Source organism: Pteronotus mesoamericanus, unplaced genomic scaffold, assembly GCF_021234165.1.
Source record: "Pteronotus mesoamericanus isolate MK-2021 breed Mesoamerican mustached bat unplaced genomic scaffold, CSHL_Meso_final contig_74, whole genome shotgun sequence".
Lineage (NCBI taxonomy): Eukaryota > Metazoa > Chordata > Mammalia > Chiroptera > Mormoopidae > Pteronotus > Pteronotus mesoamericanus.
Window position 1 is genome coordinate 25,929,212 of NW_026555247.1, and position 24,532 is coordinate 25,953,743.

At 38.3% G+C, this 24,532-nt stretch overlaps 1 protein-coding gene across 2 annotated transcripts in view; it reads right to left on the bottom strand.

The window, feature by feature from the left end:
• Nucleotides 1-22,462, bottom strand: part of SMAD2 (SMAD family member 2) — an 83,315-nt gene extending 60,853 nt beyond the window's left edge. The window contains exons 1-2 of one of the 2 annotated variants that reach the window (XM_054583609.1): nucleotides 22,374-22,462; nucleotides 21,941-22,024 (exon numbers count right to left, since the gene is read on the bottom strand). The gene's annotated coding sequence lies outside the window, so the exon portion shown is untranslated. The remainder of the gene's footprint in view (nucleotides 1-21,940; nucleotides 22,025-22,373) is intronic. The other variant, XM_054583610.1, reaches the window with a different exon arrangement.
• Nucleotides 22,463-24,532: the final 2,070 nt, after the last annotated feature.

Consider the following 24,532-nt stretch of genomic DNA (forward strand, 5'->3'; position numbering starts at 1 on the left):
AGCACCTCACTTGCAGTGTAAAGGAGAAAATCCTTACGATTTCCTGATGTCAAAAGCATTTGACAATGTTAATGTAATATCCCTGATTAAAAACTTTCAGCGAAATAGAAAAGAGAAAGTTGTTCTTCAATCTGAAAAAGGACACCTATGAAAAATCTTGCAACAATAACATAATGATGAAACATTAAATCCCCTTCCCTTCAAATCTGGGAATAAGACAAGGATCTCCACTGTCACTTCTATTCAATAATGTACTAGATGACCTTAGCCAGCCTGCTAAGGCAAGAAAGATAAACAAAAGTCATAAAGATTAGAAAAGAAAAAAGAAGTATATTCTATAGTGATTTTACTGTCTCCATGGAAGACTGCATGGAATCTCCAAAATACTAGTAAAACTAGTAAGTGAATTTAGAGCAAAGTTTGAAGATAAAAGGTCATCATACAAAAATTAAGTATATTTCTTCATACAAAGAACTGAAAAATGAAATTCAAAGAAATACCAGTTAAAATTGCAACAAAAAAAATCTACAGATCAATCTAAAGAAAGATATTCAAAATCTCTGCACTAAGGAATGAAAAGTATTACTAAGAGAAATGGAGGAAAACGGAAATGAAGAACATATTCATTGACTAGAAGACTCAATATTGTTTAAATATCCATTCTTCCCAGTTTGATACATAAATTCAATGTAATCTCTATCAAAATTCCAGCGGGATTTTTTTTTTTTTGAAAAAGAAATTGATATACTCATACTAAAATTCCTATGGAAATTTTAACAAAAAAACTAAACTAACCAAATCAATCCTAAGAAAAGAAAAAGGATATTGGAGGGCTTATACCACCTTATTCCAAGACTTACTAAAATGCCTTAGTAACCAAGAGTACAGAGTGGGCACGTGAAAAATAGATAGATAGGTAAAATAGAAGAGAGTCCAGAATTAGACCCCTGCATATAACAGTCAACTCGTTTTTCACCAACACACCAAGCAAATCTACTTTTCAACAACTTGTCAACAATATGGAAAATAATAACCCTCAACCACTATCTTATACCATCCTAAATGGGAAAGCAGAATCTTAAGCTCTTAGAGGAAAACACAACACACACACACATACACACACACACCCCCCCCACAAAGGACTACTACCTAGAATGTATAAAGAACTTGCAAGTCAAAGGAAAAGGTGAACTCAATTCTTTAAAAAAAAAAAAAAAGAGTCAAAAGACAAACTACAGATATTTCATGAAAGGGGATATATGAATGGCCCTTAACAGGTGTTTAACATTAATGAGCTGCAGAAAAATGCATATTAAAACCACAATGCAATACTATTTCACACCATCTATAATGGTTTAAAAATATCCTCACACCACCGTATGTGAAGCTAGAGTATATTAGTTTCCTATTGCTGCCTTTACAAATTATCACAAACTCAGTGCCTTAAAAAAAAAAAAATCAGATTAATTTAAATGGGTTTCAATGAATTAAAGTCAAGGTATTCTCAGGACTTGAAGAGCCTGAGGGGAGAATTCATTTCCTCAACTTCTTCAGTTTCTAGTAGCCTCCGGTATTCTTTGACTTGTAAACCATTTCTCTCCATCTTCAAGACACACAGTTCCAATCTCTGCTTCCACTGTCATACTGCCTTCTCCTTCTATAGTCAAGTCTCACTTCTACCAGTTCTTGTGATTACATTTAGGGCTCACCAGATATTCCATGATAATTTCCACATTCTCAAGATCCTTAATTTATATTCAGCCTACCACATGTTGATGTGAGTATAAAATGGTACAGTACTTCTGAAAAACTGTCAAGTTCCTCAAGTTAGGCATATATCTACGCTATATGGTAACATTTCCACTCCCAGACACATATTAAAGAATGAAAATTTATATCCACAAAGACAGGCTTGTACAAGAATATTCATAGCCGCTATAGTCAATATAGCTAAAACAGCCCTAATATCAAGAAACCACCATGGCATATTCATACAAAGGAATACTTCTTAGGAACAAAAATGAGTGAGCTATTTATACACTTCACAACATGGATTAATCTCCAAAACATAATGCTGGCAAAAATAACACACAAAAAATGTATACTGATTCCACTTATGACTTACAATCTAGTGTAAACTAGAGACAGAAGTCAAAACAATTGTCTCAGGAAAAGGAGTAAGACACAAACAAAAATGCTAGGTCAAAGGCACAAAGTACCTTTTTGAGGTTATAAAATTGTTTTCTATCTTGTTTTGAGAAGCAGTTACATTTCAGTACACAATTACAAAACTCGCAGAACTGAACATTTAAAGTTTGGACATTTTATCAAATGTAAACTACAGTTCAAAAAAATAACACAGTATCACAACAAATACATTAAAGAAGTTCCATGGTAAGCAAAGTTAAATGGATTTCTTTATTTAAGAATTTCTCCAACGGTCAAAATGCCAATAACATACTATAAATTTTGGAAGAGAGGAAGCTGCAGTTGACTGACGATGTGAGCCTAGAGGCCCCCGCCCACAATCTGCTGGCAGCCCCTGCAGGCACATTTAGGCAAATGTGAGGGAGCAGGGCCTGGGGCGCTGTGGGCAACTTTTTTTGACATTTGGTCCAGTCACAAACTTACGTGGGGCACTGGTGATAAGGATGCCCTACTAGAACTATACATTCACTAAAGAAAGAAATGTAAGTGTAATTCTCAAAAAAGGACTTTGAATTTTCAGATCATTCTCAAAAAACAGTCTTCCAAATGAAGATACTTAGGCCTTGATCTAGTTCGCTAGAAAATAATGGCCACAATCTAATTATAATTATATTCATCCCCCTCAAAAGGGAAACATAATTAAGGAGTCCACAACCTCAATTCAGGAGACTGCCCCAAGGGTCTTCCAGAAAAGGCAATATAATATGCCAAATTTCCTCAACTTATTTAGCCACAGAAACCCTTTTCTAGGGACACCGCAGGGAACTCCACATCACAATGCTGCCCTGCCACCCTGGAGAGCGCAGCTGTGGTTCAGACACTAAAAATTTGAAAGGAGCCAATAAGCAGTATTATGTGACTTTCTTTAGCAATACAGTAGAAATGATGGCAAAGTCAGGTTTGCTCAGAGTTATGAGTAAAGGACAACTTGACAGTAGCACTGCTGTCTATAGTGGTAGGCTAGAATACACATAAACAAACACTGTAGTATATAATAAAACTACAACTTGACAAAATAAATTAACCCACAAAAACTCCATCCAACACATGTAATAATCCACCCAAAGTAGACGTTTAGGACTGCCCTGCAGCAAAAGGTATTCTTGGCTACCTTTGGCCTCTGCTGAATTCCTACTCTGTCACAAAGCATGCTGTGGGCGCCAGCCATGCAAAGATCAATACCATGGGACGCGGTCTCATCCCAACAGAGACCGTGCTTATTAATTCAACCTTCTGAAAGGAGAGGTAGCACAAAAGTGACACCAAGGCAGAAGTCTAAAGGGAGAAAGAATACACCTGGCAGAAAGTTCATTTTTTAGAGACAAGAAAATGTTTTCAACATGGTAATTTAAGAAAGTAATGTGGTAGGAGATAGAGGAAAGGAAGACCAGACTGAAAGGCTGAAAGACAGAAGTTAGGGCATTTAATGGTAGGACTATTACTTCAGTTATTCTAAAGAAAGTTCACATTGTTACTGAGCAACTAGATGCGGACAGTTTAGGGAAACGGTAGATTCAAAGACAACTGCTGCTAAGTTAACTGAGCAGCGTTTAATGCCACACTAATCACTATTTGGAACACACAAAGAAAAGCAAGTCTGAAGGCTATGGTTACAGGGTCAGCATTATACATGCCTTTATATATATAGCCATGTTCATCATATGACCAGGAAGCAGAGGCTCAGAAGAGAGGGTAGTCAGGGCACAAATAATAGTGTGTGCCCAAACAAGGCAGAGACAACTAGTCCTGCAGAAAAGCAGAACATCTAGTCTCCAGGCTTGGTTTGGAAACACTCTACGGGTCCCGTTCCAGCCCCACGTCAATTTTATCCTTTGAACAAAACTCTAAATTACAGAAAGGATCCCCATTCCTTGTGAATAACTGATGTGACAAACACAATATACAAATTATCTATCTAAAAGTGTCTGTATCTTTGACTCAACTGATCCATTCATGAGAATTCGACCTAAGAAAATGAATAAAAATTAAAACTGTACAATCCACAAAAATGAAAGGGATTTCGAGTGTTAGGAAGAATCTGAGTCAACAGGTTCTGTTACATTTCTGTTAGGAGCATGTTTCTTGTGAGTTAAGATGTATTGTTGGGGATCTAACTTTTCTATAAAGGCTTTTAAATTATTTTTTTCTTTATGGAAATGAAACATGAAAAGTTTAAGCCTATTCTGGGTCATCTGAATGAGCTCATGACCTAGTACTGCCACATAATTTCAGTGTCCCATGTCTTAGAACAGTAGTTATGCCCACTTTGGAACTATGTGTTCACTTAAAGTTATCAGCCTTATGTTGTCTTTATTAGTAACCATGGCTGACTGACACCTTGCTAATTATTTCTGGAGAATTTTTAAATTGTGTATTAAAATAATATTTTTTAGTAATGCTAATAATACATTTCAATCAGTTGAGCATTTTAAATATCTAAGATATCATATTTAGCCAATAGTATTAAATGGTAAACAGAATGAGTTTAGGTTTTCACAAGGGATCAATGTCAATATGTTCTAAGTTGAAGACCAAATGAAATAAGAAAACTAAATTTCTGATCAAGTTGTTACTGAAATGTGAGTGAGTCATTTACAGAATACACAGATTTCCTTCAATAGTGTGGCAGCAAGCTCTGTACTGAAGCTAGAATTTTTTTCAACATCTGCAAGACCTGAAAAATAGGTTCAGATAATAATTCTGTTCCTAATTCCAGCAATAAATGATATTTATATAATGCAGGTTTCAACAGAATAGGAAGACTTTATCTTTACAGTCTAGTAAGAATGCTTATCAAGTGATATCTTAGTAAAAGTGGGATTATAAGATTACTCACTGGAAAGTTTCAGTTAAAAGGTCTGATTATCCTGAACTAGCAAACAAAACATTCAAGTTATTAATAAATGTGTAACAGCTTTACAAATAGCATTCTCTACATGTTTTATTAAACAAGTCATATTCTTTGCAAAGTTATCAATTGTGCTGTCCTTTGCTTACGGCTTTTATTCTGACATAAACCCTATCAATGAATATGTATTCCAAAAAAATCTCCAAATCTTCAGAATGCTCATTTTCTTTTATCATCTTTTAGCATACACAAATTTATACTTTAAAATATTTTATGATACAACTTAGCTTCTTTTTAAGAAAACCTCTTTCTGACCCCTAATACAGTAGGAAACATTTAGTGAATGCTAATTCTACGACATATTAGTCTGAGAGACAGGTAAGCACTAAATCATTCAATATTCATCAGAACCCAGGGGGGCAGGTACTACTAATTACAAATGAGGAGTCTGAGGCATGAAATACCCCAATGTTATAAAGCTATTACCCCGTGTATTCTTATAGACATTTTAGTTTTGCTTTTCACATTTAGGTTTCTAGCATATCAGCAATTTGTCCTTATTTAAGCGGTGAGAGAGCAATCTCAGCATATCCCATAAGGAGACACTATTTTATCGGCACCATAAAGTAGTTTTATCTTTTCCTTAATAATTCACAATGCCACTGGTGCCACATATCAAACCCCTATAAATGTATGATGATTGGGGGCTTTATACTCTGTTCACTGGTGTGGATACCTACACCACATCACGGAATTTTAGTTGTTGCTTTTCATAAGTGTTGATATCTGCAGAGTGAGTCCCTCTCCTTACTTTTCACATTTGTTATTTTAGCTTGTCAAGTTCCACCAATATAGGGTTTTGACTGAAGTGTGGTTAATTTATATTAACGTGGAAAACCAATGTATTTATCATATGCACCACTCGTATTTGTGCAAATGAGATGTTTCCACCTATTCTGGACTTCATACTCATCAGTAAGTTGTATCATTTCCTCCATAAAGTTCTTACACATCTTGTTAAATCTGCTTATTCCTCCAGGTATCTTGGGTTTCATTGTGAACTGCAATGTTTATTTTCAAAAATTAAAGTACTTCCAGCTCTGTCAGCTCTTAGCATTTTGCAATGTTTGATCAAATAAAAAAAAAAAAAAAGAAGACATTCCTAGATGGATATAGCTAAAATCCCCTATTGTATGCCTTTCTGACCCCATTTTCCTCCTTGCTTCTCAGAGATCCTAATTTGCCCCCATGGTTATTTAACAGTTTGCTACATATTTTATCCATTCAATAAAGTTTTGCACATTTTGTAAATCTGTATGAAATTTTAATACTTTCATGTCACTTGTCTTTTTCACTATTAAAACTATCCATGCTGATACATATCTAATCCTCAACTCTAGTTTTTTCAGTTTAATCATCATATAGCAGCCCATTGTGTGACTGTCACAGTTCATTGTCCAGTCTCTTTGATGACTACATAGGCTATTTCTAATTTTCCTCCCTTATAAGCTGCCATTAAGTAGTCTGGCATTTATCTTATCTTCTTATACATACGAGAGCTCTTCAAGCTCAGAAATTTTCAAATTTCTTGATCAAAAAGGAAGCAAGCCCTACAGTGAGAAATACATTTTACATTGCAACCTAATACACACACACACACACACACACACACACTCACACACACTCACACTCACTCACTCACTCACTCACTCTTAATTAAAAGACATTTTACCGTATGTTATACTCTATTTCTCTAAATTGAGGGTCATCAACCATTAGTGAAACTGAAATCAATTTAGCCAATCCTGAGAATTCTTTTTAAAAGAACAAAAAAGAAAGTAGAAATGACAAAAACAAAATTAATAAAATTGAGAAGAAACAGAATACAGGAGAAAGCAGAACACATAGTAGTTCAAATACTATAATTCAGTTTTTCTCACATGTAAAATATATTTTCCACCATGGGTCTGTCAAAAATGCATAAAAGGCACTGTCTCAGGATATACTAAGGAATGGAAATGCTGCATAGAACAGACACATACACAACTTTACTAAGTAATTGTCATTCCCCCCAGGGAACTAAGAATTCCTATTTTCCCCACTATCACCAACATTTGGCATAATTTGTTCCTTCAAACTTTTATCAAAAAAGCAGGTACCATAAAGGTGTCTAATGATGTTTTGTACTTCACTAACTACTAAGAAGTTTGAGAATACCTTCATGTTTATTGACTTTTCAGGATTCCAGCCCTTTAAATCATTTTCTCACCCTCACCATCTTTTTCTTAATTCACATCAATTATTTATTCACATGTCAAATACACGTGCCACATACATCTTCACCCAGAAAGTGACTTTAATATGCTCAAATTTATCAACTGAAATTTGAGCACATCAATTTAAAATCTTATATGATGTATACAGTTGTACCTTAATTCTTTCATATGCTGTCATCTTTTAAAAGTCATAGAGTCTAAAGTTTTGCCTTTCATACCCGCGTTTTTGTGTATGGTGTGAGACAGGTGTCTTCACCTACCCAGCAAAGATAAGAAAGTACACCAGCATCACAAACTGAATCTTTTCCCATACGGATTACACTGTTACTTGTGTTTCTGGGCTCTTTTTTCTCCTCTCCTTCCATTAGTTTATATCTAAGGCAAAATACGATGGTTTAACCAGTAAAGCTACATGTCTTGGTACCTAACAAAATAAATTCTCTTAGATTTTAATTGGAATAACACTAAGTTTATAAGCAAGTGGAGGAAAACTGACAGATTTATCATACTGTGTCTTCTAGTCATAAACACAAGTATGTGTTCTTACAGTTTGAATTATGTGTGTTGTATTCTCTCCATTAAGGTCCTACATGTTTTTTATTTTTACTAGAATTTTGTAACGTGTTCCCACTTTAACCTGTGGGTTTTTTAAATTTAAATTTTGTTTGTTGCTGGCATACAGAACAGACATGATCTGGTTTTATATGTATTATTTTTTAATCAACTTCATTGAGGCATAACTTACATATTAAAAAATGCACAGATGTTAAGTATGTAATTTAATGAGTTACTTACTAATAAATGTACATGTCCATATAGCCATCTTCTCAATCAAAACAGAACAATTCCATTGTCCCATAAAGTTCCCTTGTGTCCCTTTTAGTCAATCTACCCTCGTCACCCCAGACAATTACTGATGTGACTTTAGCAAAGTAATTTAACTTGTTCTAGAAATTCATATAATTGGAATGATACTATACATACTTTTCTGTGGCTGTCTTTTTTTTTTAACCAACACCCTCTTATATTTCTAGTTTCTAAGAATTCATGTCAAGAACATATACCAAATTTTATCATGTCTTTTTTTCCTTTGCCCAGTTGGGGTTCTCACTTGGGTTTTACTTGTTTTTGGTTTACTTAACTTTATTTTGGTGAAGGTTATGAATCAAGTTTTTAAATTATAATCTAGTCAAGATCATATGTCTTTTTTCCTTTGATGTGTTAATGTGATGAACTTCATTTATGGATTTTCTAACATTTAATCATTTTTACATTTTTGAGGTAACCATAATTAATCTTGGTATTTTTGTTTTGAGAAAATACTAACATTTTACCTAAAATTGTTATTGCCATTTGAGATGTGGCCTATACTTTTCCCTTGTCATAATACCCTTATCCCACTGAAAGTATCAGAATTACAATAGACTTGCAAAATGATTTTTTGGTTTTTTTCCTATAACATTTTGTATTGACTGGAATTACTGATTCCTCATGTGTTTTATAGAACTTGCCCATCTGAGGTTTTCATTTGAGTTTTGCTTTTGGGGTTTTGAATTTTTACTCAATTTCATCTTGGTGTAGGTAGATTTCTAGATATGAATTTAAGTTTTTAAATTACAATCTACTCAAGTTTCTTCCTATATTTGTTTAGTCCTCACCTGAAGACATGTTTACTGATTTTCAAGAGAAAGGAAGGGGGAAGAGAGAAACATTGATGTGGGAGAGATAAACTGATCTGTTGCCTCCCTACCTGCCCCAAACCAGGGACTTGAACCCATAACCTTTTGGTGTAAAAAACGATGCTCAAACCAACTAAGACCCTGGACCAGGGCAAGTTTCTTATGGTTAGGCCAATTTTGTTAACTTATTTTGCTAGAAATTGTCTTTTCAACCTTTTTTAAATTTAAAGGCAAAAAGTTATTTGTTCAGTGTTCTTAGTTTCAAAATCTCAATTTGTCTGTAGTCATAGCCTTTCTTCATTTCTAATACATCTGTACTTTCTTTTTTTTCCTCTAGCAATCTTGGCAAACTCAAGTCTTTTCAGCTTAGCCCTTTGGTTTTTCATTAATGTCTCTCAACTTATTTCCCTCCTTTTTCTAACTCATTACATTGTATATTAACCCATCAATTTTTATTTAGTTCTTTACTAATAAACATTTAAGGGTCTATCTAAAGTGTCCCAGATAGGCATATGAACTTTTGCTATATTCCAGTTTTGACAGTATTTTCATCATTCTGTTCTAAATAAACTTTCCTAATTTTTATGAGTTGTTCTTCATCTCAGAAATTCAGAAATAATCTTTTCACTATACCCCTTCAGATTTGGGAACTGCTGCTATCCTCCTGTTATGCTTCAACTTAACTGCATGAGGGTCCAAGAATGTGATTTTTAAGATATAAATTCCTAGGGAATTTGTTAACATTTGCTTTGAAGTCTAGTACATAAACAATTCTTGTAAAATTCCATGGATACTTAAAAAGAATACATATTCTGTGATTGCTGTATTGTTACTAACTCCACCTTCCAATCCTTTAAAGCTCTTGTATGAGTATTTTTATCTACATTTTCTTAAATTACTGAGAGGTGTGTTAAAACTTCTTTGATTATACAGGTATCAATTTACCCTTGTAATCCTGCCAGTTTTACCACACAGACTGCTATAGACTGAATATTTGTCACCATTTCCCCCAAACCAGTGTGGAAATCTAATCCCCGAAGTGATGGTATCCGGAGGTGGGGCCTTTGGTAGGTGATTAGGTCAAGAATGGAGCCCTCAAGGAACAGGATTAGTGCCTTTGTAAGAGACCCCAGGGAGGTCCCGTGCCCGCTTCTCCCTTAGGAGATTACAACAAAAAGGCAGCTGTCTATGACTAGGAAGCAGGCCCTCACCAGACATCAGATCTGCTGGCACCTTGAGCTTGAACCTCCCAGCCTCCAAGAACTGTGAGAAATAATTTGTTGCTTAAAAGACACCCGGTCTATAGAATTCTGTTACAGAAGCCCAAATGGACTATGACACAGCTTATGCCTAATATGTATCTTTATTCATTCCTTTACTTTGAAATTGATGTCACCATCCTTTTAGGTGTGTCTACTAACAGAAAGCATTTTTGTTGAAATTTTTCAAAAGTTTTCACTCTCGGCAGTGGGGAAAATGGTGGGCAGGAAGGCAGGAGAGAAGCCTGCGAAGCAGCAGTGAGCTTGAGCCCCCAGAGTAATGGAGAGTGAAAGGATCAACTGAAGAAGCTGCAGACCTGCCAACAAAGCCTACAAAGATCTCCAAGTTTGGATTTGCCATAGGTAGATGACAAAAAAAAGCCTCAGCCATATCCATCAAACTTGGACCAAGTAAACCTAAAGAAACTCTTTCAACTGTTGCTTGCTCCAAACGCCCTTTCACTAGCAGCAGCTTTTAGTGAAGAGGAAGACAGTGATCCAGAGTACATTCCTTCAGAAGCAAAGGTGAGGATGAGGAATATTAGAAGGGATACACCAACATCAGCAGGAACAAACTCCTCTAATGAAGGAAAGTATGGCTTTTCTGATAACCAGACGCTATGGGAGGGAAACGTAAAATCTCACCTTGGAAATGTCCATGACCAAGACAAATGATGTGTTTTGAAATTACTATGTGAGGTAGGTGTAAAGTTAAAAGAACAGTTTCCTTTTTAAAGAATGGTAGAAGACTATTTCTGGAGCTGCTTTTTTATCCCCCTTAAGATTGAATGATACACTAATAAATCAGATTTTAAAATGAGACATAATTTATGTTTTATATACAGATTTTAAGACATTTGCTAATTTTGTACTTTGATGTGATTAGTTTCCAAAGGTTACAGAAAATTTTTTTAAAAATCAGAAATGGTTTAAAAAAAGGGGGGTGGGGGGACGGGTCATTCTCCTTTAACCAGCAAGCTTAATCTGAAATTATCTATTAGGTTTATGGAGATATTATTTTCTATCAACTGATTCTGTGTTCTCTAATTCCTATGGATTTTCTCTGTTTTTTTTTTTTTTCTTCTCCTTTCCCACCTCTATTTAAATGATCAAATTTTCTTAATTTCCACCTCTTCATCCCCACTGACTTGGAGTTATACTCTTTCAAAGGGTTATCCTTAAAACATTTTTAACGGGAAACTTTAATCAGTGGGTTACAGATGAAGACAGCAGTCTACTAAAAACTGTAATCAAGGAATTTTAAAAGAAAACACAATCTCACAAGGACAGAGAGAAGAGTAGGGAAGAAAACAGGCAAAATTTTGATAATTGGAAAATGGATGGGTGAGTAATAACTGAGAACTATTGAGAGAGACAACTAATTCTTGGCTAGCTGTAGAGAAAAGGTCCTGATTTACATGGCAGAATCCTCATAAGGTTAAGTAACAGTTCTGGTCATAGCAAAAACAGGAGGGGAAAGGAGATGAAATAAGCAGGATTGGGGGATTGGGTGAGAGAGATCTGAGAAGACTTCAGATCATTAGATGGGTAACTGGCCCTCTCCTAAGGACTAAATATTTATTCTCAGAAGAGGGTAAAACAGTCTCCCTAGACTAGGAGGTGGCCTGGGTACCAACAGGAGAAGCAAGGACTACATTAACATGAACACACTGCATGCTAAATGCAGTTTACCCAACTTTTCTTCCATGGGGTTCTGGCTCCCAAAATACTAGCAGCTAGAGCTAGACCTTTACCCAATGAGTCAGATTGAGACTCTTCTCTGGGGGACCTGACCAACCAAAAAGGAAAAATGTACAAATACTAATATTGAGAGTTTACCAACAAACAGCCCACTCAGATCTCTCTACAGTGAAACCGAAAGGAGACAAGCCTCACCCACATGCTTAGTTTCCCTACAGCTTGTTAGACCCCCACCTACCTTCTTAACCAAGTATTACTTTGACTATCTGAGGGAAAAAAGGCAAACAAAAAAATGCTATGTCAAGAAATCTGAGACTGCACAGAGGAAGAAAACACTGTAAAAATCATCCATATGCAGAGAAATAAGAGAAGATATAGCCACCCAAAGCAAGAGCAGCACGCTGTACAAAGAGAACACTGATTAAGAGCTCTTGAATAGCTTGACAGCTCATGATGGCAGAAATGGCGGTGGGAATGGGGGAAGAAATCTATAGAAGAGCTGGAAGACAAAATAAAAGAACTCTCCCAGAAAGTAGAAAAGAAAAATGAAACATAGTAGAGAAAAGTGAAGAAAACTGGAGGACTCCTGCTCAGGAGGTCCAATGTCCAAACAGAACTTCCAAAAAGACATCAGAAATAATGAAGGGGTTTACCAAAGGAATGAAAACAAAATCCCGTGCACTGAAAGATGGGAGTTTCCAGACTGAAAGGGCCCATCAGGACCCCAGGACAATGGATAAAAACACACCCACCCAGTGGCTGTGAAATTTCAGAATGCTGAGGAAAAAGAAAGAGGCTAAAGTCTCCATTCAGGGAGACAAAAACAGGTCATAGAGCAAAGAATCAGAATGCCTTTAGTTTTCTCAACAGTAACACTGTAAGTGAGGTCAACAGAGCAATACCATCATAATTCTGAGAAATTATGAGAAATAAAAAAAAAATTATTTCCAACCCAGAATTCTATTACCCAGTCAGGGTAGAATGAAGGTATTATTTTTAGATGGGCAATGCAGTATAACCAAATATTTACTCCACATACTCTCTCTCAAGAAAAGTCCTGAGGAATGTGTTTTATCAAAAGGAGGGAGTGCAAAACAAGGACAGGAGATTTAAGGCGAAAAGAAATCCCATAAGATGAGGATGAAGGAGGATCCCAGGTTGACTGCTATGTACTAGGTAGAGAGGCAACCAGTGCCAATGGGAGCAAGTTCAAAAGCATGTAGCCAAGACTAATCCCAGGTTTCTTCCTGAAGTGAACAAACATCGCAGTCAATGGAAGCATGACTTTCACTGAGAGGACCAACAAATATCATGGTAAATGATTGAGAGTGAAAAATAAAACAACACCCTAGCAAGAGATTTCTGTTCCCACAGACTGCAATGCAAAAGAAAAAAAAAAAATTCGTGCCTGATTAGAAGGATTCTCATATATGAATAATACATGTTTATATATGTATGAATATATTTCTCCAAACCAGTGCTGTCCAACAGAAGCAAACCACGTATGTAATTATAAGTTTTCTATTAGCCACATTAAAAAAGTAGAGTAAAATATAAGTAAAATGAATCATTTTTACAATTTTATTAATTCATCCCAACATATCCAAATTTATATTCTATTTTTTGGACTAAGTGTTATAAATTTAGTGTGCATTTTACACCTGCAGCCCATCTTAATTGGGACGAGCTACATTTCAAGTGTTCAACAGCCACAAGTAGCTAGTGGCTTGAAGCCAGTAGTAACTGGTTATAATTCTGGAAAGTAGACCAGGGTAGCAGGGCAACGAAGTGAAGGAGACTTACTTTTCATTATTTACTAATGTTCCTTTTGAATTTTGTACCATGTGCGTGTATTACCTATTCAAAATAAATAAATAAAATACATGCCCTAAAATAAATATACAAAAGTAAATATCCTTTGACCTATCTCCAGAATTCTATCTTACATATGTATAAAATGATGTATAAACAGCTATTTGTTGCATTGTTTTTAATACTACAAGACTGGAAATAACTTAAGAGTCCATCAATAGAAGACTGATGAAATATATTATAGACAACCACACAAAAGGATACTGTACAACCAAAAGAGAAAGTAAAAAGGCACTCATGTATAAACATGGAATAACCTATAAGATGCATTATTAAGTAAAATATACAATCATCTGTACTAAAAGCTAATATATGCACAAAGTTGCTCATATATGCATAAAATCTCTGGAATAATTCACAAAAACCTAGTACTACTTGCCTTTGAAAAGGTGGCAAGGAACAGGCTGACAAAAACACTTTTCAACATATATCCTTTGAACCTTTTGAATTTAACATTACATTAATGTATAGCTATACTACAACAAAAACAAAAAAAACCACTTTCTACACCTAGCTGGATTCTTGCTTTTTATTGACCCTGCTTGGCCTTCATGTAATATTTAAAGTCCCTCTATAAAGTCTAATATTTTTCTAGTTACTCCAAAAGAGGTTTGATGCTTTTTCTCCCCAAAGGCCACAGATGTTTCAATGACATCGTAACAGTTTTTATACATATTTTTTAAGCATACAGTTCCCTTATATCTCACTTCCTGGAATAGCATTACAACCCTCTCCCGTTACTAGATTCTTCATCTACTAAATACCCGAAGGCCAGCTTTCCCTTAACACTGACTGGTTTTCCTAAGTTTCTGGTTCTTCAGGACTTTTCCTCTCTAGATCAACTATACAGAAGCAAAAACAAGTCTGACATTTTACCCAACATTTATAGCTGGAAAAAAAGAGTCTAATCATCTGTGTCTGTTCTAGCACGCCTGTGTGATTTTAGAGATCTAGAGAATAGAGTCAATAATGGCAAAGACTGAATAAAGTAATAAGAGAATTGAAAAAACTGCTACAACTTGGCAGTTCAAAATTCACTGATGACTTCTGAAAGGGCAGTGGGAAGGGGAATATGAAACAGAGTAGCAAAAAAACATTTCACAAAGTTCAAGTCTAGAACAAAGGAAATGATTAAATATAGAAAACAAATGTACCATAATTTCAAATATCTTCAAACTACAAATACAAAATATTCCCAAATACCTATATGAAGTTTTACTTCAGGAGAAAATAAAACTAGACACTGCAATATAAAACACTTGAAATGTGATGGTTCTGACTCTATAAAAAACATCAAAGGTCCCACCAGAAATAGTATAAATCACTGTTAGATTTTTTGGCAATCCATGAACATGTATTACACATGTATGCATATGTATACAAGAGAAAAAAGCAGATTACTTATGAACTGGACTTTTACTTTAGTCAAAGAAATCAGTAAAATAGAAAGAATTAAAGAAATAAGAATACATTAAAAACCATTTTAAAAAAACAGATTTCTCCATTCTCAGTGTAACTATGCTTTTTCCAAAGTTGTAAGCTCATAAGGAAATACACTGCCAATTGGAACTCTAAGTTGGCCCCATGGAGAACGATGGGTAATGTGCCTTTTAAACAAAAGCAACTAGAAAACATTCATGTGTTCAATTCTGTGAACTGCTGGATCTAATGCTGGAGCTTGAATTTAATCCTAAAAGTAGTCTTAGTTCAGTGAAAGTCACCTTATATAGGGGCTACTGTGGAAAGAGACTATCTGTTCTTTACTTTATTCCTTTCACCTTTCATGAGTAGAATCTACAGTTCTATAATCAGCTTGTAAACATAAACTTACACACTGGGTATCACTCCCAGATTATGAAAAAGCATCCATTTATCAGAAGACTACACAGGTCCAGACAAATCAGCACAAATATTCAGTACTTCAAATTCCTGGATCTGTCTTGACCCTCTGCTGAGCAGCAGCTTACACCCAGGTCATGTGTATACAGTACAATCAAAACAAAATCTAATAGTGCTGTCCAAAAGAACCTTCTATTAGATTAAAATTAAAGTTAAATTTAACATTCATTTCCTCAGTTGCAGCTTCCATGTCAAGTGCTGCCACATCTGGCCAGTGGCTACCTTAGTGGACAAGAAGGGTCCACAGCAAACATTTCCTTAAGACCAAGACTTCCTGGGGGTAAGAATGACAGGAAAACTAAGTAGGCAGGGCTTTAGCATCCATCCGCTCTCCTTGCATTTGGAGGTTCTGCATGTTGTTTTGTTTTTTTACAAGCCTTATCAATGCGGTTTTGTGTATAGGTGGGTGTTGTGCATATATGCGCATGCACACATGGTTTAAGTCTGAAAGCTAGTATTTAGAGCAAAAAGGTCAATGCACAGACCTCAGGCCAAAACTGGACACTCTTCATACTTAAAACAATTTATTTTTTTAAACTTAAAACAATTTATTTTTTTAAAAAGTTTAATTGGCCAGTTTACATGAACTATAGCCTAACCACCTGTCTATAAAGTAAAACTTGGCGGGGGGAAAACTTGGTCTAAACTTGGAATATTTGCATTCGCTGCCACAGATAGAGCATCTTTAGTTAAAAAAAAAAAAAAAGTTTCCATAGTTCATTCAAATCAAAGGAGAAAGAAAGCTCACTGGCCTAGCTTCCACTGCACCATTTATCAGGAGTTCATTCTGTGAGCTTTGCAAATCAGGTTCACCGCCCCACATTGTGTAATGAAGGATGTGATTACGAAGGGCCTATTCACAATACCTTAACTATTATCTCTCTGAAGAATTTCTGGAAGAAGCTGAAGTAGCATATGAGAATTTACTTTAAACAGGCAAATTACAAGAGCACAGATTTACTATGCTACTTCCTCAGACCAACTGTTTTTTGAATTAAAAACTCGAACTTCCAGTGGCTCCCCTAAGATTATTCTTCCTTACTGAGTATATTGAACATAAACTATACCCTCACCCCTAAAAGGGATGGGAGCGGGGAATAGGGCACTGTACATTACTCAACGAAATACAGCTTTTCGAGTGCAAACTGGACATGTGTACTGAACAGGCTGCAACTAAAGCCTACACTTAACTTTCCATTGCTCAAGTCGTGGACCAAAGTAATTCCAGTTTTTGAAAAAATTACAGAACTACCTAGAAGAATCAGTGACAATTTCAGAGTAAACTCACACAGTTTAATAAGAATGAATCATTTTAGGATTTCTGTTTTCTTAAGAGTACAAATCTAAACACAGATTAATTTACCGAACATCTGCCCCGTCAGTGTAGCCCCACTACGTCTAAAAAGAACTCCCCTGAGATACAGGAGAACCCCTTACACCCTAGAATGTAAGTTTAAGTCACAGAACTACCCAAATCTTTCTGGGTACTTGACCAAACCAGAGGCAGTGTCTAACTCTACCTAGTCTGACAAAATTATATTTTTCCCTACATGAAATTACTGAAATTGAAGCTAAAAGCTATCCTTGAGATACATATCCAGAATCACTATTGAAATACATCCTAACTGAATACATCATAATTATACCAACCTAAAAATGACCAAAATTGACAAAAAAAAACCACACCAAGCAATAAGCCTTTAACTGCATATTTTTAAATCAAAAAAAAACCAAAACTGGATTACTTTTGTGCGATTGGTTTTTAAAAATCCTGGTTGTTTTTTTTTAAATACTCAAGGCTATATATTATGTCAACAATTCGTATTTGATGGAGTAGATAATTTAGAAAGTAACTCTGAGGTAGGAAGGAGGAAGATTTAAAATATTTATGAAAATTAATATTGGGTAGAAGTCACATGTAAGAGGCAAGAAGCCCTCAACAGACAGATTAGCCAACTGCGTACGTTTGGCCCTAGAAATCTCTAACATACTCTGTCTCAAAGACTAAGTGAAAAGTTTTACATGACATCCTTGCAGAATGACAAAAAGACAGATTTAACTCTGAAGAAAATGTGTGGTATGGAGTGCCAGGCCATTTAGATCACCTTTCCTTACTATCAGCTTAGCATGAAAGGCTTTTCAGTCTGTAACCGTGGCACACTGAAACGGCAAACCAAATGAAAAATATCTTGGTCCTAGCAGGTACTGTTGTTCTTCCAGGAAATAAGTTATTCCACATAGTACAATGTTCTACCCTTTTAAGAACACGTGTTAATCATCCTGAATAACAATCTAAAGTATATTATGTAGATGACTGCACTCTTAAAAAGATTTCCCCAAACATGACTTAAGCTAATTGATGAACATTCATTACTACACCTTCAGGTCTGGTCCTGCACTGAATGGTCCCAGACATGCCAGTTAGGCTTTGAATATTTGTTTTTGTGTTTTGTAGATTACCTCTACCGGGCTGTCATCTGTTTTTCCGTACAACAGTGGCAAACAGTGCCCCATCCTCCCACCCCCACCCCCCACCACACTCCCCTTAACCTCCCACACTACTCACAACCTACTTGTTTCTAATCTATTGTGGACTTAGAAGCCAGATAACTTTCCTTGCTAGAAATACCTGAATTAAATGCCAACAGATTCTAATTAAAGGTCTCAATGGTTCTCCTATGACTAAAGCTTTACGGTACATGAACCTGGACAATTTGACTACCCCAGGTCTTCTTTGCTTAGTGTCTGCTTCTCAAAAGCTTTTTATAATAGGTCAGAGATAAGAGTGTAGACAAATCATTTGGATTAGAAAGAAAACAACTGAAACCCACAAGGAGAAGAGAACAAGAGATCATCTGGGACGACACTTCTGTCTGAGACAATGTTCTACCTACTTTAATCATGATCATTTAATCCTTATAACAACCTTAAGAGCTAGGTGTTACCTCAATTTTCAGTCAGAAAACCAAGGCTTAGGAGTTAAGTATTTTGCCCAGTATAGTAACTGAGAAACCACTACTAGCTTAGCTCCCTCTCTAAAAGCCGTGGCCTTTCCACCACATGATATTGCAATCCAATCCTTATTCTTGGTTTAGCTAAACTGTTTTTATACTTTATTTCTGATGCTTTTATTGAAACCTGACTGATTCGTTTGCTTTCTTTCCCTAACCAGTTTCTATAACTAAAGAATGGGCAAACAAACTAAGGCCAAATTAAGCTTAGCTCTGCAAGTGTTCATCTGCTCCCCAACAAATATTTTTGTGTAAGACTGGCCATATCTTCAGTTTGTATGGATTGTGCAAAAACAGTGATGAGTTCCCACTCCCCATACTGACAGTTCCCAGTAACGGTGTCAGTTAACGCTTGACATCTCTAGCACTGTCCTCTACATTACGGAAAGCAATGCAAGATCACTTCAGAAAGTGGCCCAGTGATGCACTGCATGCTTCTTCAGCTTGCAATAACATGATTTTTTTACTCTAAACATTGGACGACAGGGCAGCAGACATGAAAAGCTTATGCTTTTCTAATTCCATTACGGAACACGGCTATACCTGTTCCCTGTTAGATACTTTATGGCCTAGTCCAGGGCTTGACACACATCAAAGGCTATTTCATCTGTTGAATAAATTAATAAATGCTACTTGTTCAGTAAGTACAAGTTATATGTTGAATAAATGTATGCACTCTCCTGAACTGGCTCTGAAATCTTCTTCTTTCACATTTTCTGGCATACCCTTGCAATACTTAGTGGAAAACATCTTCCCTCTTACAGAAACTAAGAGGTTAAAAATGACTCTTCTGCTCCCATCAAAAGACCCAAGGAATCTAAGACATGCATGCCCCTCTCTATCTTCTAAAAATGACTCTTGTCCCAAGAATATGAATAAACCTCCATCTGCCAGAATGCACTAAATACAGCTTTTATATACATTACAAATACACCTGTATAAAAAAGCTGCTACAAACGAGGCCTTTGAAATACTAAAATATAAAACCAGCAGAATCAAAACCAAACAAGAATAAGAAAAGCATTCAGACCTTTATAAAAGCCACAACTGAAAATATTTGCAAAATGTAAAAATTCAATAGGTCTACGATCAGCAGGTTATGCCGTTAAACGGAGTGTAGGGAGAGTTTTTCACTCACGTCTTCTCCCAAAGTAACAAGATCATAGCAACATAGTTCTAACATTCACAAACAAAATATGAAAAGGGAGCTTTTTGCCATTCTTGCAGTAGAAACAACTTTTGTTTCAATTAAAGAGATTTCTGCTGAAATATACAAAACCATCCCCAAATTCCTGCTTCAGAGTTAAAACACATACCAAGCCTGACAAGCCACAAACAACAGGAAATTACCCTGCACAGTTTCTTACAAGACTATCATTTCACCAACCTTACAGATTGTGTAGAAATTTGACCACTTATGATTACATACAGATAACTTACAACCTTGAAAAATCTAACTTGTTGAACACGTACAATGTTAAATCACTGTAGAAGGTATATCATATAAAAACAAGCTCCTTCTAAGTGCAACTTCTTACTAAAACAAGCCCAGATATTGGTCTTTCCAATCAAATTACATTAATTAACACTGGCAAATGAACTATGGCCAATGAACTACTTTCAAGTCTATTAATTGTAACTTTAAGAGTGTGAGTACTCACCTTAAAAATGCCCACAAGACTTGAACTATTCTTATTTTCTACAACTAATTTGATGGCAAAAACTAAGGAACTTTAAAATGAGTTATTTTCTAAATTGAATGTAAATGTTTGCTAAATGATCTTTTGGTGGATAAAATTCTATGAATATCCTGCATGGTTTTCTTAAGGCAAGTAAAAATATCTTCAAACTGTGATACACTTATGAAATCCATTTTATATTACTTCTCCAATCTCTATGTTATATTTGCTATTTATTCACATTAAAACTCCTCAAACTCCTAACTAATTGCCTTATACTTCCATGTAAGAGAAACTTTTTTTTAAAAAGCAGGTCAAAACTAGAATAACAAATGCATTTGTAGAGTAACAGCAAACTTACTATCTTATTAGGCTCAAGTAAAACATCCTTACAATCAGTGGTACATGTTCAATTTGTATGAAATCAGAAGAGTAGCAATGAAAAGAAACAGATTACAGAATCATTCAGAACTAACGTTAAATTTCAAGGACCACTTTTAAAAAGATGAAATTATTCCAAGGAAGTTTGTGTGATCATTTATTTATTAACAATTACCTTATATGTGTCACTGAAAAGTTTAAAACACAAAAATTTCAAACTTGAACTATCCTAAATTGTAACAAGCAAGATATGACAGAAAATGCTACTTCCAAATTCGTTTTGACCTAGAGAGTTGTTTTTTTTTTTAAATAAAGGTTTAGTTGACAACAAACCTATAGTATTTAGCCATTTAAAGGGTAGAGAGGAAGGAATAACAAAACCAACCTAGGAATTGTTTTTCCTTTGTTTAGGATCAAAAAGAAACCATTAACCAAATAAGGATTAAGTAAGTAAAAGACAAAAGTACCCAACCCAAGGACTGTATCCCCCAGGAGGGAAAACAATTAAAGCTACAAGTTTGAATACCAAGTTTGAAATACGTGAAATCAATTAGCGTGCTTTCCAAAGGCGTGTGATAAAACCTAACAGGCTCCACTCACAGAGCAACTTTCACAAGTGTCGAGAAGGATCTCGACAGAATAAGAGCAGTATGCATGTTTGTGTGAGAGTACACACAAGCACTTCGGAACTCCAAGGATATAATGGTTAACAAAGGTTACGGGACCAAAAGTGAGGAGGGGACTAGTGGAAAAAAAAAAAAGTGGAAGCCAAGTATCGCACGCTCCTACCACGGTTTCCCAACAACCTCCGAAACAAGAGCTCTGTCTCTCCGGCTTTGAAAATCAGAATCACAAACTTACCAACTGTGTTCGAGGCACAGGGAGAGGGCCCCAGCGAACCCCTGGGCCAGGTGGCAGGCAACTCCGGGTGCCGACCCCTTCCCTTCGGCCAGCTCAGCCCAGCCCCCCCGTTCCCGCACCCCGAGGGCCCGGCGCACCGCTGCCCCGACCTCGCCACACCCCAGCCACCAGCCCCCGGGGCCAGGAGACGCGGCGAGCCTCACTGACCCGAGCCCAGCACAAACACACCCCTAGCCCACAGGGCCCGCTGGGAGCCGCGGCTTTACCTGGACCAAGGCTCCGGGTCCCGCCCCGCCTGAGCTGGGGGTCCGGGACCTTTTGTTCCTTCCTCTTCCGAATGGGATGAGGGGCTGGGAGGGGAGAGGGGAATGGGCGATTGGAGGCGGAACTGAAAACACTCTCGCGGCCGCCCAGCCTCCCGCCCCGCCTCCTCCAAGCTAGTGCCCGGCTCGCGGCCCCGGCGCGCGAGGAGGGGGCGCGGGCCCGGCCACCGCCCGCGGGAAGGAGGGGGTGGGGACGCGCGTCCCGCCGCTACCGCCCCTCCTCCCCTCAGGCGCGCGCCCGCATCACCCCCCCTTCCCCGCCCCAGCCACCCCGGGCCGCCCGGACGGCCAAGCCCTCCCCCGCCGCGCCCGCCGGCCCACCTCCGCTTCCGCCCTGCGCCCTCCGCCGCCGGCCGCAGCGGCGCGGCGCACCCACCTCTGGGCGGCTCGCTCGGAGATCGCTAGCTGCTGGCTAGGAGCTTCTCCTCCGATGCCGCGGCCGCGCGGTAGACCCGCCTCCCACCCCGGACCGCGAGCCCCGCCGATTCGCCGGCGCAGCCCCGGGGCTGGCACCCTGCCGCCCGCTGATTGGCGCCCCCGGCCGCCCGTTAGGGCGCGAGGCACGCCGGCCGAGCGCAGCGATCGGCGCGCACGGAAGAGGGACGAGCGGAGGAGGGAAAGAAGGAGGCCGAGCGCCCGGGAAGGGCCGGGGCGCGAGCGGGGCTTCGAGAGTCGCGGCCACTACCTCCCCACCTCCTTTCCCTCTGGCCCGCCCTGCCCTCTCGGCCCGACCGGCGGCGCGCGCAGCCAATCAGCGCGCGAGGTGCTCGGGGTGTGAGCCGCGCGTCGGGGGCCTCGAATCGGAAGGGAGACGTCGCTCCCTGATTGGTCCCGCCTCCCCCGTAGAGCGTGAGGCGAGGCGCGGCCGGGACGGCGGCCGCGGACGAGGTGGGGTGGAACGCCCGCGGTTTCGGTTGACTCGGTCTTCGGCGAGCTCACAGGACAGGCTCTGGGAAGGGAGGGAAAGAGAGGGAAGCACATATGGGAAAACGGCCCCGGAAATCACTCGTCCCTCAGTGCCTCGGCCCTGGACCCCCTCCTCGGTCTCTCCAGCGCCATTGGGTGGGGCCTGGTGGGGGCCGCCGCTTGGCCCACCTTCCTTAGTCGAGACGAGAGTGGACACGTGCTCATCTTTTGGGAAAACCTGGGGGCCGTCCGGAGGACGGCACGAGCGAGACACAGAAAGATGGTTCCGCCGAGCCGTGGTACTGGACACACGCTGGGCGCGCCCATAAGCGAAGGAGCGGGCGAGTGGGCGGGGCCCTCGTGGTGGTAGGCGGGGGCGGGGTCCGAGATGTAAATAAGTCCAGAGAAGGGATGTCAAGTAGTTTTAACCTGCGTCTTGGTTCTCCGGTAAAAAATGCTGCCGTGAAAGATCCTTGTGAAGACTAAAACATAAGAACGATGCTCCTTAATTGCTGGATTATCTTCCCGTTCATTTCTCCGTTGTTCAGGTGATCTTGGTAAGCTCCCAACGTCTGCGCTGCAAGGCCTTAATTAAGCTGCTCACTGCCCATAACTGGTGGGGGCACTCGGGTAACTTCGCTTTCACCTTAGGGGCACCCAAGGCTGCTGAAATAATGAACCCAACTAATCAGTCGCATCAGGTATTTATGAAGCACTTACTGTATTATAATAGAGAGCACCATAAAACTAAAGTTGAATAGAAAGTTAGGTCTCACACAGGTAGTTGGTGGCACAAACAAGACAGTTTTCTTGGCTCCCTATTCAGCGCTCAATCTCTCATGTGTTCCTTCATGAATTTCACTGGGGACTTGAACAAGCAGGAAAGGGGCACTAACAATACCAATCAGTAAACAGAAAGTACCAAATGACCAAACAGTAAGAGTCCTTTAAGTATAATCTTTTTTTTCAGAAATGAAGGCTTGCTTCCCTGAGGAAGGGGTCTTCTGGAGAGAGATTTGGCCATTCCCTGTGCCTTACAGGTTTTCCCCATGTCCTTTCAAAATCTCCATGACTCTCCTCAAACATAGAAGTACTTTAATCATCAAAAGTTTGTGATGAAGAACATGAACCCTGGAGGTAGGCAAATTGTAGTTTTCAGTTCGACTCTGTTCTAAACTGTGATCTTTGGCAAGTGGAACTCACTTGCAGTGATAGCTATTCTAATACAGTTGTGCAATGATTAAATAAAATAATAGCAAAGTGAATAGCACAGGGCTTTGAAGTTAAAGGAAAATCAATAATTGTTAATATTTCTTCCCTTCTGTTGCCTGCATGTATTTGTGCGAAGTTGAAACTACTCAGAAATTCTTCAAAAGTTGTTTTCTTCCATTGTCAGTTTAGAGGCAGCTCCACTCACCCCTTTTTTAAAAATAGCTAGTGAAGAAGACCCAGGAAGCCACCTGATGGAACTGTCCCACCTTTTAAGCCTCTGTTTCCACATCCCAAAGCCACCAGAGAGGATGGTCTTGGGCAAAGTCTCTTCAATTTAGAAGTAGGAATCCTACAAGCCAACCATTTTAATATGAAATGCACTATAAAAAAACTAACCTGGGTCACACAAATATTTTT